We start from the raw sequence: 15469 nt of genomic DNA on the forward strand, positions 1-15469 counted from the left end.
AATAGGAACAGAAAATGAACAGAAAGTATGAACAGGAAATTCCCAGATTAAATAATAAAATATTTCAATAAATCAACAAACACATGAATAGAAAAACCTCACTAGTAATCAGAAAAATGCAAATTAAAACCAACATGAGATACCAATTTATACTCATGAGATTGACCAGAAATTTAAAAGTCTGATGATACCAAGCATTACAGAAAACACAAAGCAAGAGAAACTCATAGACTGCTTGTAGGAGAATAAATCATTATAACCACCTTAAAGAACAATGGACTAATATTTAGTAACAGTGAAGATGGACAGTAAACCTACAGTATAAATGGTGAATGAGTGAAAAAAGCCAGCAAAAAATGTATATGAAGTCAATTATTTAAGTTTAAAAATATGCAAGTTAATATACATTAAGTATATATGAATATAATAAAAATATAAAGAAATGCAAGGGAAAAATAAAAAGCAAATTCAGAAAAGGAGGAATGGGAAGAGGATGAAATAAGAAAGAGATACATAGTAAACTTTATATATATTACGTTTTATCTCTCAAGCTGGATGTTATGGATGTTCATTATGTAATCTTTATTATTTTTTCTGTATATTAATACATTTAAAATAAGTGTTAAATGTTTAATAAATTGGCACATATAAAACACCAATATTATTATAACATAAAATTGGTTTTATTGAAAAGACTAAGTTTTTGTAGGGAGGGAACAAAGAGCCACTGGAAAATACAAAAAGAAAAAAATTAGATAAAAAAGAAATAAAGAAAAAGTAAAAGTAGGTGAGAAAAAAGTAAGCATGAAAAATATATTTTTTAGTAACTTTAAGTATGCTAATTTACTTTTAGGTCATATATTCATAAGATATCAATTAATTTGTACTAGATTGCACTGATTGATAAATGAATACAATAAAATGTACAATTAAGTATATTTTGTCTTTAGAATTTCAACATATTATCATTAAATTCATCTCAATGAGAAAACATTGATACTGAAAGGACTGAGAAGTTAGTGCAGAAAAATGTAAACTGGAAACTTGAAATGATTATTTGGAACAGAAGAAAAAACAAATTTAAATGTGCAAACTTTAAGAAACTAAAGAAACATAAAGACACTTAAAAGCAATCATTTCTAAGTACTGATAATATGACTGATTTATTGTTATTTTCTTAATATTTTGGCTGACCTGTATTTTCCAAATTGCCTAATAAACAGCATTTTTAACTCTATTTTTAAAGTTATTTCCAAATGTTACACTTTATTGTGATATCAATATTTTAAGTGATTAAATATGCTAAGGGTATTAGAATGGATATTAATTTGGACTTGGAAAAAGAGAGACTACTAGATACCTGTGAACAGAAACCTGACTGCATTTTCATACTCTCAGTCCTAAACCTAGAGCCCAGAACACAAGGGCTCACTAAATGTTGAGAATGTATATATTATATCATAGAAATATAACTGCTTCTAGTCTAAGATTAGGGGAAAAATCTGACTCTCTAATGTATTTGACTGAGCTGATAAATCTACCTAATTTTTTTCAATGTAATTTAAATTTCTTGTTTTCTTCTTCACATTGTGTCAGAAAACACTTTGGTAAACCCAAACCCATCAGCAATTCTAGGTCACTAAGATTTTCTCTAGTATTTTGTTTTTAACTCACCAGTGTATTGGAATAATCATTTTATCCAATTAGAACCACAGTTAGAACAGAGTGACTGAGATGAAGTTTCAGAGAAAGTCTGCTCTCCTGGAGATGTTATTGGGTGTGTACAAGTAATTCAATATTACCTTGGGGCTTGAAGTAGGGGTGGGCCACTGGATGACGACATTTGGCTAAAAACTGGTATAGTGCCGAATAGAACCCAAATATGGTACCTGAGAGCAGTGGTCTCCGAAGTTGGGAGTACACATGCATCCAGTGAGTGCAGAAGAAAATAGCAAGCTTCTACTCGTATTTAATTTTTAAATAAAAACACAAGAAAGCAAGTTAACTATATTAATATTTGATATATGGCTAGACAGTAGGATTTACACCCAGTCCCTGCATCAAGGATCATACAGCACAAACTCTCTGAGATATCCTAAGTTAGGGAGGAGAGTCCAATTTCAAACCTTAATACACAGCTACAGTAATCAAAAGAGTGTGCCTAAGGATAGTCATATAGAATTGGAATTGAACTGAAAACCCAGAAATTAACCCTTCCATTTATGGTCAACTGATTTTCATCAAGGGTGCCAAGACAATTCAAAAGGGAAAGAACAGTCTTTCAACAAATGGAGCTGGGACAACTGCATACCCACAGGCAAATGAAATTGAACCACTTCCTCACACGAAACACAAAACTTAACTCCAAATGGATCACAGAATAAATACAAGAGCTAAAACTATAAAATTATTAGAAGAAATATAGAAGTAAATCTTCTTAGATATAAGGCCCAAAACAAACAGTGACACCCCCCCCAGAATACAGATATAATCAGAAGTAAAAACTTTTATGCTTCAAAGGACACCATCAAGTAAATAGTTAACACACAAATCAGAGAGAATATCTGCAAACTGTATACCTGATCAGAGACTTGTACCCAGCACGTCTAAAGTATTCTTATGCGTCGATAATAAAAAGACAACCCAATTTAAAAATGAGAAAAGTTTCTGAATAAACATTTCTCTAAAATACATCTACAAATGGCCAATAAGCACATGAAAAGATGTTCAACATCATTAGCCGTCAGGGATTTGCAAATCAAAACCACAATAAGATGCAGCTTCATACCAACTAGAATGGTTTACCATAAAAAAGATAGCTAATAACAAGTGTTGGTGAGGATGTGGAGGAATTGGAACTGTCATACACTGTTGGAGGGAAGACAAAATGATGCAGCCGCTTTGAAAAACAGTTCTGCAGTTCCTTGAAAAGCTAAACTTAGAGCTACCATATGACCCAGCAATTTCAGTAATATGTATATACCTAAGAGAAATGAAAATATGTCTCACAAAAACTCATATATGAATGTTCATATCAGCACTATTCATAATAGTCCAAAGTAGAAACAACCCAAATATCCATCAACTGATGAATGGATAAATAAAATATGGTATATCTATGCAATGGAATGCTATCCAGCCATAAAAACTTTTTTTGTTTTGTTTTTTCCTCATTTGCAAAACCACAATCATAGTTGCTATTTTCAGGGGAAAACTTAGGTATTAAACTGCAAGCTCATAAAATACAAATACCTAAAAAAGTATAAATATCCTCCTAAAATAAATTTTATTGCATTAACTCTTAATATCTTCAAACCTTAAAAAAGACAAGCTTATGTATTACGCCAGGGTCGTACATCAAACAAGGGCAAAGTGGCCGGCAGCTCCCCACAGGGGACACCCCAAAGCCAACGGCAGGCCGCCCTCCTCCTGGGGCTCCACTGGGGAGAACTGGTCTGCTGGTGTTTCAATGTGTCCTATAGAAAAGCATGTTATAAAATGTTGAGGCCAAACATTTATCATACAACAGACCTTACAAAGAGGAGGACTTAAGTCCTAGGTTCTGAAGAACTTGGTTAATCAGGTTTGGGGGGATGGAAAAGAAAAAGGGGCACGGGCAGAAGTCTCCAGAAGCATTTGAAACTAGACGGGTCACAACCTCTGACCTACCTTCAGGCCGCCAGGGTGATCAGTGTGCACAGCTCCCCTGGGAAGCCAGAGGTCAAGAAGCAAAGAGCCGCTCATCTGGGCCAGGTCCCCCAGACTCTTGACAGTCCGCACGACCCGGTGAGCCGTCTGTTCTCGAAGCATGCATACACAAGTTCTTCTAGGAATCCAGAAGCCAGGCCCCTGCCCCGACTTCCATCCCAGGCCAGACAGAGGCATATCGACAGGGCTACTGGCTCCCCCAGGAGCCTGTGGGTGGGAGAGACGTGGCCAAACTTCTGCCTCCCTTTCCATGATGCAACAGATCATTCCAAAACGGCGCAACACTTGCAGGCATTTCTAGAAAGTACAAACACTGGGTAGTCTATGGACCCTGGGAAAGAAGGATGCAAAGGTCTCTTGCCAGGAAAATACACAACTGAGAAGCCTTGGCCGTGATTCCAGGCCTGGGTCCCGGTGGAGGAGCCTGGCTCTGAAGGAGGCCCGGCCCCAGAGCAGAGGCCGGGGAGCAGTGAAGGCGGAGGCCGCCCCTCTGAGGAGCGGCTCGCAGACGCCGGGAGAAACCGCCACCTGTTCCCACCTGGGAGCCTGACCGCGGACCAGGACTCAGTCCCCGGAGCCACGGTGCTGCGGCCACTGCCTACCAGGGAGGCCCACGCTGCATGACGGACTGTTTATGTAGCACCAAGAACGTCGCCTTTAATGATCTTCGGTGATTCGGCAGCTTCAGGCCCGGGCTGCACTTGGAAAAACCGAGGGAGGGCCCCCAAGGGACGCCCACCGCCAGCTGGCCTCCGGTGCAAGCGCGCATGCGGCCTCGGACGGCTGGTCCCGTGACTCAGCATCAACTTAAGAGGCAGAAAAGGACTCACACCTGGATCTACAGGTAAATCGTCAAACGCAGGTCTCTTCCCACGGCCAAACTTCCTGAGAAGGTGGTTCGCTGCATCTTGGGAAAAGATAAAAGACTTCTTCGGCTGTTAGCCCTGTGGCTTCTTACATCCTTCTTGCAAAAAGCCTGCCTTTCTCGCTGGGCTCACTGTGGGGCCGGACAGCGAGTCTAGCAGCTCTTTAGAGGGCACGCAGAGGAACTCGGCCTGGGCTCCACTCCCCCAGTTGCAGGAAGACCTGATGCTGCCCAGGTGCTCTAATTTCCCGCCCTCATACGTGATGGACGCCACCTGCGTGAGCGCCTCTTCAACTGAAGCCGGCGGTACGCATGCTTCACCCGCACCTGTGATGGTCTGCTGTCCCATTCTCTCTGTCCTTTACAAGTGTCACTAGTGAGGTGATGTGGTAAAATTCCGCTTCCTCCTCCGCTCCTTCCTCCGCGAGGTCTTTGTTAATGACCAGCTTTCGGAGTCTCAGAGAGTTTTCAGCACGGGCTCCAAACAGGTGCGCTCGCTGTGGGTTAAACAGGCACCAGTTGCACCCTTGTCCGAGTCCAGGTCGGGGTCAGCCTGGCACGAACGGTACAGGAAGGATTTCGGATCCCTACAGGGCATCTGGCGGGTGGTGAGGAAGTAGGCGCCGCCTACGTTGGACGCGATGCGAGACGCTGGGGCGGGGGCGGGGGCGGAGCGGGAAGCCGGGCGCTGCTGCGACTGCGCATCTTCCCCCCACCAGCGCCCCCAGGAGGCGTCTGGAGGCCCGCAGTGATTCTCCATCAGGATCCCAGCAAGCCCCGCCAGAGCGCCGCAGAGTACACGTTGGTGGGTGGCGGGGAGGAGGCAAAGGTGGTCAAAAGGTACAAACTTACGGTTATAAAATAAATAAGTCCTGGGAATATAATTAATATACAGCATGGGGCCTACAGTTAATAATACTGTATTGCATATTTGAAAGAAAAAGTAAGTAATGAAGCACTGGTGCATGCTACAGCATGGATGCACTCTTGAAAACATTATGCTAAATGAAAGAAGACAGTCGCAGAAGACCATGTGTTGTACAATTCTATTTACGTAAATGTCCAGAATAGACAAAATTATGGAGACAGTAGATTACTGGTTCCCTAGAGTTGAGGCGGGGGCATTGGGGAATTATTGCTAATGGGCACAGAATTTCTTTTGGAGGTGATGAAATTGTTCTAAAATTGACTGTGTTGATGGTTGCACAACTGTGTGAATATACTAAAAGCCACTGAATTGTACACTGAAATGAGTCAACCATATGGTCTGTGATTTACATCTCAATAAAAAAGTTGTTAAAAATAACAATTTTCATCATAGTATAAAAGGTTACCTCAAGATAACATTTATTTACAGATGATGTTTATTTAATTTTTATCGCACCTTTCTTAATTTCTGTTTTTGTGCATGCTTTGTAATATATATAATATACTGATGTAGTGGTACACTTATATAATTTGTGAAAATGTGTTTTATATTTCTTTGTATATCTATATAATGATTATGTGTATAAGTACATGCTAAAATATTTTTTATTGCTTGTGATAAAAAAAATTTAGACCTATGCATAAGAGTTGAAAGGTAGAGGGCTCCTTTCTTGTTAAGTAAAAATTTGATAAGATAGAGGATGCCTTTAACAAACATGTAAGACTTTCATTATGCCCCCTCTCCCCTAGCAATGGGCAGTATTTCTGAATTCTAGTATGCAAGAGTGGCACACAATCCAGGAGAAGGTGGATTAATAGCTGGATTAATAGTGAGGTTACTGCTCACTATTTCTCTACCATCCTTCCTTCCAGTGCCAAGTGGTGGCCCCTTGTAGCAGAGGTCAGGCTCAAGGTAGCTGACTTATTGCTCTCATGTACTGACTGGTTATTTCCAGTGAGGTCAGGTCAGTCCCACTCCCTTCTTCTTAGGTTCTTCTCATTCCAAACAAGAATCTTTGTCTAGCATATTTTTTCATGCCAGCAAACAATTATACAAAAAAGCACAAAGGAAGGGTACAATTTTGTATATTAAATAATACCCTCATTTTCAAATCATGAGGAATCAATAAACAATAATATGACTCACAAGGCAGTGCTGTGGGTATCCAAATACTACAAAGCTTTCAGCTAAAGCATCAGCAGCAGAAACAGGGAACTGATTTCAGGTGTAACCAGTGTTTATATATATGCACAGTGGGAATGTGTGTGGTGTGTAGTTAACCTGTGATTCTGGATTGAGGCTTAAAGGTTTATTCTAATACTGCTATTGACCTGCTGTGAAGCTGAACCTATTAACATCGTTCCTCAGCTGGGTAGAATGTTGGTAAAACTTACTACCTATGTACAGAGTATATATATTGCTTCAGATTCACTTATAGATATCCTCAGATATGAGTTCCAGGAGAAAATAAATTACTAATTCAGTTGCACTGTATCTGCATTTATATATGCATTATATCTATTTTCACAGATATAAATGCACTATATATGCATTTATATCTGTGAAAGGCTGGTTGCTTTAGAAATGTTTAAGACCCAGCCACTTTGGAGCAATATTGGAAAATGACCATTTTAAAGCAATGGGGATTTTACTCTACTACAGAACACAAAAGAAACCACATTTGAATTTTGAAATTAAATAAGTAACAAGACCATAATGAGTAATTTATTTCACAATAAAAAGTAAAGAAAACAAGTTACATTTTTGTTCTTTCATTTGCTTTTCAGCTTCTACATTTTTACAATTGCCTGTAGGAAAAAAAAATGTTCAAGAGAGTGGGTTGAAATTATTTTCATTACATAACAGCCCAGAGGAAGATGAAATTGTGCAATGGCCTAGACCAGTATCCTCTGTCTGGTTGGTAGCCAGTGAACAGCACAGCATGAACAATAGAGCTCTGGTCTAGAAATAATAGCCTGAAGATAAAGAAAAGGGAGAAAGAGGTTTCTTTTGACCATGATGAATCTCTTGAGCATTTCCTTTCTTCTTCCCTTTTGATTATTAGAGTCCAGATATAAAACAGCTCAGAGAGATGACAAGCAATATAAATCATTGCTACTTAAGACACATGAAATAGATGGATTTGTGTTGGATAGGTGTTGTCAGTCTAAGATCTCTGGAAGAATTCTAGTGGAAATAAACCCCTGAAATTGTGTGCAAAATTGTATGAGTATGTGCATGTGTGAATTTTCTGGGGACACAGTCATAGCTTTCATCAGAAAGGTCCTTAATTTTTTTAAAAAATGTTGTGAATCACAGCTCTAAGAAAAAAAATGCAGTAAGTGCCAAAATAATATCCCACTAACTACAACTTCTGGGTGTCTCTATTAATAAGCCAGTTTTAACAATGTGTTGTGAATGGATTTTTTGGAAACCCTTGGGTTCAAACATATCACAAGTTTGGTCAAGTGAGTAGGATCAGAACTCTTGCAGAATCAGGCTTTAAAGTTTTATACCCTCATCTCTCAGCCTGAGAAAGTATCTTATTGAACTCAACATTAAGGGAATCACCATATTTCACCACTCGTCTCCAGATCCAATTGTTTGTGTGAAAATTACCAAAAATGTCAAATTCCAGAATATGTGTAACGTTATGTCCATTTCAGTCTTTCTCCCAAAGCATGCATGGGTCAAAGGCAAGATATTCCAAGTCTCAAGTCACTGAACTAGAGCCAATTACTGGTAGCTCCCTGCTAAAATATTTGGCTAACAAAAAGAGAAGGAGAAAGAATACTGTTTAACCTGTATTCCTTTTGGTATTTTACCACATGCATCCTCTTAAAGCAGAAAGTTTTCTGCTTAAAATAGACAAGTGTTTAAGGAAGCACACAGCTCAACCTGTAGCATGTAAAAAAGCATCTTAAATAGAATAAACACTTGTCACTGTAGGTTTAGAGCTGAAAATTGCTGTTTCCTCCACAACCAGACCTTTAACAATAATCCTAGGGTAAATTTGCTAAGATGAATAAAACATAGCACACCTCCAAATTTGATGTTTAAGTTTTTAAAGGAATGCCTTTGTAAATATTTGCTCAAACCTAAAAATAAATATCACAAAAAACGCACCGGAATTTAAAACAACTCTGTAATCATTTCTTGACTTTGGTGGAATTTAATTAATTTGTTCACTCATTCACTGTACTAAGAGTCTACTAGATGTTAGGCACTGTGTCTAGATACTAGAAGAAACAATGGTGAACAAAACAGATAACAGTCACTCCCCTGTGGAGTTTACAGTCTAGTGAGGGAGACAAATAGTCATCAAAGTTCTGCACAAAGGGATATAAAAGAGCAACCAAGGTAAGGGCTGCGAAAGGGTGGTATAGAGTCCTAATTTAAGAGAGTCAAGAAAAGCTTCTCCAAGGAAGGGATATTTGAGTCAAAGGATGAAGGATGAGAAGGATTTAAGTTGACAAAGAGAGGAAGAAGAATGTTCCATATGTAGGGAACAGCATGTTCAGAGTGGCCCTGGCAGTAGGGTACCTGGTAAGTACCACGGAACAGGTGCAGGTCAGCGTGGCTATTCATAATGAGAGGAGGCCGCTGAGACTGAAGGAGGCGTTCTATCTAAAGAGGCTGAATGTTAATCCTAAGAGCAATGGCAAGTCAATGAATAGTTTTAAGCTCCCTAGGATTTGGGCCTGGGGATTGGGCATTTAGTGGAGCTGGTTGATAAGAACAGCTTTGTATTTTGGAATGATCATTCCAGCAGAATAATAACCTGTATTTTATTTAGGGTAGATAACTTAATTTTCAAGCACCTTCTTTAGCAAACTAAAGTTCATTAAAAGAGCATGGGATTCAGAGTAAATGTACAAATTTCATAATGGTGCCTGACATATATTGAACACTAGGTGATGTTGGCTGTAGTTATAATGGTTTGGTCAGTTTCACCAGAGCATATCCACAATATCAGACATCATTTGGAATTAATTCCTTAACCTTGTAATGTGAAACTAATAAGTAGGGCAATGTTTGTTAATAACATTCTAATGGTATCTAAGAAGGCCTTCCTGTTTGCAGCTTGAGATAACAAATGAGTACTTAAGCAGGTACAATCATCTTATTGCCTGTTGTAAGAATTTTTTGTTTATATCAGAAATGACTATTTTCATACAATTTAAAAGCAAAATGATAATACTTCTCAATTCCAAAAAGTTTTCCCAGTTTTCTTTTTACTCTAGATCTTCAGTGATTCTGTATTCCCTGAGATTGTCCCATTTGTTACACTTAACTCATTTAAAATGTTAATTGATCAGCATTTATCCATTCCGACTTCTATGAATATAGACCAATAGATTTCTTTTTAAAATTCAAAAGGGGATACAGCTATAAGTATTAGCAAAAAACCTTAAAATGCCTACAAAGAACAAATGGATGATATAATATTAGACAATGCTTAACAATTTAGTTTAAAATCTTGTCTGGTAATTTGGCTTTAGTATAATGGAATCAGTTCTAAATAGAATGAGCAGAGACCAAGTACATTCACCAATATAAATTCCTGGCTTACATGAATAAACTCTTCAATTTAAAAGTTATTTTATCTCTCTGAAAAATTTAAATAATGTTATGATTATTCACATTTATGCACATATTATACATTCAGAATATTACAAATTGCTATTGAAAAATTATGTTTATAATACAAACCTGAAAATATGCAATAAATATGAATGAGATATTAAAAGCAGTTATATTCAATTATCACCAAAGTTATGATATTTGATTTATGTCAATGAACCTGCAATACCCAGTGTTTACCAGTGTTATTTTTCATCTGCTTGATTCTTTACTTTTTGGCTTGATTCTTCAGCCAAAAAGTAAATAATAATAATATTTGTTCACAAGGCTGAAAGAGTTCTTATCACTATTAGATGGTAAATTTGTTATGAGTTATACCCAAGAGAGATTTAAAATCATGCTTTTAGTAAATAGTAGTTATTTTTAAATTGACAAAAAAAGAGGTATTATTGTAAATTTGCAGAATTGGTACATATGGCATTCTACAATAGCTCCATGGACTGCTATTAGCCTGTCCTACAATGATTCCAGCTGCCATAGTCCAGTCCTTCTCTAGAACATGGGGTTTGAAGTAAGGTTGTTGGAGGAGGTTGCAACAGATGAGGGAGGAGAAGAAAACTGAACGTGTCTGGTTAATGAAAAACCTTGTTAACCATTTTTAGGAATTTTAACTTCATTCTGAAGACAATGAGCACTCATTGGTACGTTTTAATCAGTGGAAGAGCATGATTTTATTTGCATGGAAGGAGGACTTAGGGGATTCAAAGACTGGCCGTTGGCAGAGCTGATGAGCCATGACCAGTGGGTCAGTGGGTAAACCGCATAGCCTTCACCTGCCCATTGTCGCCTGTATCCATTGGACCTTTGCACTGGTTGATATGAATTTGCTTTGGGTTTGTTTGGTGAAGGTAAAAGGAGGAATTCTGGTGAGATCTGAGAGAAGAGATGGGAAAAGATGAGGAATAGAGAGAAGCAAACCAGTCTGCTCTTTGGCCCTCGTGAGTGGTTATTTGAGCTCCAGGAGGCCAGGCTTTCAGGTAGAGATTGAATGAGCTGTTTCCCTGTGAGATTTAGGTCACAAATGCTGTTCTTTTGTGCCTCCTGCGGCAAAATGGGGCATAGAATTTGAAGGAGGCCATTGTCCTCATTTCTGGCTGAAGATATAATTGAGGGGCTAAAGGCAATGAAGAGCCATTTTGCACGCTGAGGACTGTAAGGCTTTGAGGACCTGGGAGGCAGCAACCGAAGTGTGGGTGGTGGGTGTAGACATGGCAGATCATGGCAGGTGTTGGTGGTTCTCACGTGAGCAAAGACTCATTCCTGAACACATGCGAGACTCCCTCAAGGAATACCCAGAAGTACTTGAGAGGCAGTGAGTCAGGCTCTTTTTCCAGAATGACGGTGCTAGGGACTATCATGATAGCAGAAGGTGGGTACTTGATGCTAATGTGACCTAATTTGTAACCACTGGCCAGACTCATGGGTTACAGGTGAACCCAAGGAGTCAGACTACCAGAGATAGGCAGCAATCTTTTTGAACGTGGTCAGAGCCAGGCTTGCAGCAGTGGGTTGAAGAGAGGAAAATGGACCCATGAAATATTTAGAAGACAGAATCCACAAAACTTGATGAATTGGGAAGATGATTACGTGGGGGAGATAGGGAGCAATGATGAAGAGCATGGGCTCTGAAATCAGACTGCTTTGGGTTTATCACTCACCAGATGTACAATGTTAGGTAAATTACTTAACTTTTTGAAACCTCAATTGTCCCATTTTTTCAATTTGTAAATTTTGAATAATAATAGTATCTACCTCATAGAGATTTTTGTCACAGTTAAATGAGATGATCCACTAAAAATATTTAGCACAGTGCTTGGCACTTTCTGGGTACTCAGAACATATTAACAATTATTACCATACCTGCAGAGAGTAATCGAATTACAAGTAAATAAAATTGTTAACATTAGACAGTCCAATTTGTATACCAATTTGAAATGTATGTTATTTACAAGCATTAGTTTTAAACTCATATGTATTTATGTGAATAAATAAACACATGTACATACATATGTATAACTGGCTAACTTTACCACTGAATAGTTAAGCAATAAAATGTGCTACATGGACTTTTCTCTCTATTCTGTGTGCTCTGTGCTGCTAATTAAACTCAGTGGTTTTGTTAGAGGCATGCCTTATAATTTTTCACTTTTCTTAGCTCATCAAAGAGCATTTGATGTACTTTCAACTCCTAGGTATGAAGCTAGTCATCTATTAGATGGACAGATGTATTTAGACGCTATGTCTAATATACTGACTACTGATAGGCTAATATTCTGAATATTTAAAATCTTTTAGGCTTTGATTATACTGAAGTGTTTCCTCCCAGAATATGTATGTGTGTATATGTATGTGTGTATGCATATGCATGTTTATATGCGTGTGTTTGTATACATTTGTGCATGTGCCTGTGTGTATAGGCATGTGAAAATAGCAGTTTGGAAGTGAGATTATAAACTTGCATTCAAGATTTCAAATAATCAAATAGATATAAAAGTAATATAGGAGGAAACATTAACAAATTGTGATCACAAATATTCAAAATCCTTTATCCCTGATGTATCTCAGGAGACATATCTGTGTCTAGGAGGGCCCTGGCAGAACCCCAACATAAGTCTTGGGATGTGGTAGGGAACAGAATCACAGGACAAGGAAGGTGTCCTATTATTTGTACAATATCTATTAAACTCCCCCATTTGCTTCTAAACCTGTGAGGGAGAGGAGTCCATCTGTTTTGTTCTCTGTGAGATTCTCCAATCACATATTGTAGTGCTCAAGAAATATACACTAAATTAAACTATAGTATTTGGAATTTCCAAAACTGAGGTCTATTTTAAACTTTTGATCTAGTTCTTTAAAGAAAACTTGTTAAATCGATCTAATTTAACCCATTTTACCAATGAGATCATTGTTTTCTAATGTGAACGTGACTTGTTCAAGATATAGAGCAATTAAGTATATGGAACTGAAACAAGATCCAGTGTTCTTTTTGCTTGGTGTGCAGTCTGTTTTAACATCTATGCTATTTTCTTAATAATATTTCAAATTACATGCATACGTGTGTGTGTGTGTGTGTGTGTGTGTGTGTCTGGGTGTTTGTGTGTGTGTCTGTAGAGAGATTGACAGAGGGAGAGAGAGAGAGAGGGAGGGAGAGAGTATTTTCATCTACATGAAATTTTTGTGTGATTGTATAAGCGTTTCTGCGTTTTACACATGACCAGAAGTTGTGTTTTCACTGTCCAGCGAGCATCCTAGCAGGGAGAGTCCATGGAGACACCAGCTGACCTCCACTCTCACCTCCACGTAGTAATCCTTCATCCCTAGAATCTTACCTCCCAATACCCCATGCTTAGCCCAACCTCCCATTATTCAAATTCTCTCCCTCCCTATCTCCCCTTCCTTCCGTTTGTAGGCTTCACTGCGACCTCCATTCCCTTCAGCTCTCTTCTGGCTTGATTTCTGTCTCTTTATTTCTGGTGTAAATTCCATTGTTTATCACGCCAAGCACTCGAAATAATGGTGTTTCTGCAGGGCCTCCCCCTAAATCTACAACCTTCTGATCAGTCTCACTATTTACTTTCTTAATTTTTAGATTAATGTTACAGAGTGCTGCTAGAGAAAGCCACATGGTTACAGAAGTAGGTGCCCTTCGTTCAAAACTCAGTCTTCAGCCTCAGCTGGTCTTTCAAGTTAGCTGGACAATCTGTCTGTGTGTCCCAAGTCCCCTGCCTCCCTCGTTCCCCTTAGCAGCCCTTCCAAATGCCCATCATTCTCCATAAACCCTTGACCCCGCTCAGCAAATGACCTCACCTTCTACTTCACAAAGGAAATAGAGGCCAACAGACAGCAACTCCCTCAACTTCCTGCCCCCTCCTCTACATTCTTATCAGCACCCACATCCATCCTTACCTCTCTTCCTCATTTTTCAGTTGAAGTGATGTCTCTCCTCTTAGCCAAGACTAATCCCACCACCTGTGATCTGGATTCCATCCCCTCCCGCTCCCTCAGGGACGTGCTCCATCAATCATCCAGGCTCCTGTATCTACAACCTCTCAAGGTGCACGGGCTCTCTCCTCTCCCCTCAACAGACAAAAATGCTCTCATTGCTTCCAACTCAAACACAGACACACACGCATGCACACACACACACACACACACACACACACACACACACACTCCTTAACCCTCCCTGTATTCTCTTCAAGTTACTGCAAAACTTTCTCTTCTTTCTCAGCCAAGCTTCTTAAAACATGTCTTCCCTCTGATTTTAAAGGTAATACACACTCATTTTAGAATATTCGGAGAATAAAGATTTTCAAAGAAAATAATAATTACCCATAATATACACCACCCAGGGATGACAACTGCTAATACTGTGGTTTTGTTTCTTTCGTTTTATTTTTCACTACCTGTAAAAAAAATGGGCATCATACTGCACAAAGGTTCACATCTTGGTTTTTTTTTTCACTTTTGTGACCATTTTTCCATAGTCTTAAATACTCACAAACATGTCTGTTAGTGGTTGTATATTATTGCATTATATTTGTAACCATTTAAATGCCTTCTTTATTAGACTGTTAGATTGTTTTCAATTTTTCTTTTCTATAAATTTTCATAAACATGCTTCCTGAAGACAAATCCATACTTTTTCTCTCCTCCCACTCACGTCTCTGCCTAAGACAATCTATCTTCTACCTCCTTCCCTTGAGATTTCTCTCATTAAAGTTACCAATGACTCTTTACCAATGTTAAAGAGACTTTTCTGGTTTATCTCACTCAGCCTCTCTGAGGTACTTGACATTGTTAGCGATGATTCCCTTCTCGAAACCATCTTCTATCTGGCTTCTATTTCCCTTGGAAAGAAACCATCTTCCTGCTTTCCACCCTTCTAGTTCCTCACCATCAGCCCCTTTGCACGTTCCTCTTCCTGGCCTTGCCTGTGAAAGTTTGCTTCCCTGGAGCTCCATCCCTACCTCTTGGCTTTATCTCTATACTTTCTTCCTGGGGGTAACCAATGCCTCATCCTTCATTCTCATATGTTGCTGGTTTCAAACCTGCACATCCAACCTTTGCTTATCTCCTCTAGGGAGACTTTTCTCCCTCTCAGTCATGCACTCTGAATTATTTCCCTTTCCTAAGCTCTTATGGCACCCCATACCTAACTGCATCATGGCATGTATTGATTTTAATTTAAACTGTTGGTGACTTGCCCTCCTCTTTTCTGGGTTTCTCAACCTCAGCACTACTGACATTTGGGGCCAGATAATTCTTTGTTGTGGGCCTCTGTCCTGTGTATTGAAGGATGTTTGGCAACATCCTTCACCTCT

General features: G+C 38.9%; 2 protein-coding genes and 1 pseudogene across 3 annotated transcripts in view; 1 reads left to right on the forward strand and 2 right to left on the reverse strand.

Moving 5' to 3' along the window:
* HDAC9 (histone deacetylase 9) overlaps window positions 1-15469 on the reverse strand; it is a 999956-nt gene that overhangs the window by 328911 nt on the left and 655576 nt on the right. The gene's annotated exons all lie outside the window — the stretch shown is intronic.
* The window catches only part of PRPS1L1 (phosphoribosyl pyrophosphate synthetase 1 like 1), a 753632-nt gene that overhangs the window by 21292 nt on the left and 716871 nt on the right, over window positions 1-15469 (forward strand).
* Window positions 414-5333, reverse strand: LOC309632639 (BTB/POZ domain-containing protein KCTD5 pseudogene; annotated as a pseudogene). The gene has a single exon. The product of its transcript is annotated as a BTB/POZ domain-containing protein KCTD5 pseudogene (transcript).

Source organism: Balaenoptera borealis (genome assembly GCF_965194805.1).
Source record: "Balaenoptera borealis genome assembly, chromosome: 7".
Taxonomy (NCBI): domain Eukaryota; kingdom Metazoa; phylum Chordata; class Mammalia; order Artiodactyla; family Balaenopteridae; genus Balaenoptera; species Balaenoptera borealis.